This window comes from Arachis duranensis, chromosome 4 (genome assembly GCF_000817695.3).
Source record: "Arachis duranensis cultivar V14167 chromosome 4, aradu.V14167.gnm2.J7QH, whole genome shotgun sequence".
NCBI lineage: Eukaryota > Viridiplantae > Streptophyta > Magnoliopsida > Fabales > Fabaceae > Arachis > Arachis duranensis.
Genome location: NC_029775.3, coordinates 100,987,189 through 100,989,083, shown reverse-complemented (window position 1 = coordinate 100,989,083; position 1,895 = coordinate 100,987,189).

Sequence of the window (1,895 nt, the reverse complement as noted above, 5' to 3'; positions counted from 1 at the left end):
AGAAAAATAGAAGGAAGAGGTAGAAAATTCGAACTTATTAAGAGAGATGGAGTTCGAATTGTTCATTGAGGAATAGTGTTAGTCCATAAATAGAAAGATGTGAGAAGAGGGGAAGTAATTTTCGAAAATAAAGTAAAATATTTTAAAAACATTTTGAAAAACACTAATTGATTTTCGAAAACCAAGGGTGGAAAAGAAATCAAGTGATTTTTGAAAAAGATTTTGAAATTAGAAAATAAAAAAGATATGATTGAAAACTATTTTGAAAAAGATGTGATTAAAAAGATATGATTGATTTTAAAAAGATGTGACTGAGAAGATATGATTTGAAAAACATTTTAAAAAAGATTTGATTTTAAAAATTGATAACTTGGCTAACAAGAAAAGATATGATTCAAACATTAAACCTTTCTCAACAGAAAAGGCAACATACTTGAATTGTTGAATCAAATCATTAATTGATAGCAAGTATCTTTGAAAATGGAAAGAAATTGATTTTGAAAAAGATTTGATTGAAAAGATTTGATTTGAAAAAGATTTGATTTTGAAAAACTTTGAAAACTTGAAGAAAATTTGCATTAAAAATAGAATCTTCCCTCCTGTGCCATTGATGAGCGGATAATTTGTACGCTTTTTGGCATTGTTTTTAGTATGTTTTTGGTAGTTTTAGTTGAGTTCTTAGTATGTTTTTATTAGTTTTTAGTACCAGGCACCCTGGCTGGCGTTTAAATGCCAGTTTGCCTTCCTTACTGGGCGTTTTGAACGCCCAACTTTTTCTGTGTAATTTTTCTGCTGTATGTTCTGAATCTTCAATTCTCTGTATTATTGACTTGAAAAGACACAAATTAAAAATATTTTTGGATTTTTAATAATGAGGAATAATCAAAATGCAACTAAAATCAAATAACAATGCATGCAAGACACCAAACTTAAAAGTTTGTATACTATTGACACTAACAGGCTGAGAATGCATATGAGAAACAACAAAACACTCAAGACAAGAGAATTTAAAGATCAGAGCAAGTAAATCATCAAGAACAACTTGAAGATCACTGAAGACATATGAAAAATGCAAGAAGAACAAAAACATGCAATTGACACCAAACTTAAAATGAGACTCTAGACTCAACAAGAAACATAAAATATTTTTTGTTTTTATGATTTTGTAACTTTTTTTTTGTGGTTTTTTTCGAAAACTATGTGGAAAAGTAAAACAAAGGGTTCAAAATTCTTAATGAGAATCCCAGGAATCATTGCAATGCTAGTCTAAGACTCCGGTCCAGGAATTAGACATGGCTTCATAGCCAGCCAAGCTTTCAAAGAAAGCTCCGGTCCAAAACACTAGACATGGCCAATGGCCAGCCAAGCATTAGCAGATCATTGCTCCAACAGCAAGATTGATAGAAATCAACAAGCTCTTGTGATGATAAGTTGAAACCTCGGTCCAATAAAATTAGACATGGCTTCACAGCCAGCCAGACTTCAACAGATCATCATGAAACTCTATAATTCATTCTTAAGAATTCTGAAAAATACCTAATCTAAGCAACAAGATGAACTGTCAGTTGTCCAAACTCAACAATCCCCGGCAACGGTGCTAAAAACTTGGTACACGAAATTGTGATCATCAATGGCGCCATCAACATGGTACGCTCAATTGCAATCTCAACTCTTTATCATAACTGCGCACAACTAACCAGCAAGTGTACTGGGTCGTCCAAGTAATAAACCTTAAGCGAGTAAGGGTCGATCCCACAGAGATTGTTGGTATGAAGCAAGCTATGGTCACCTTGTAAATCTCAGTCAGGCAAACTCAAATGGTTATGAATGATGAATAAAACATAAAGATAAAGATAGAGATACTTATGCAATTCATTGGTGGGAATTTCAGATAA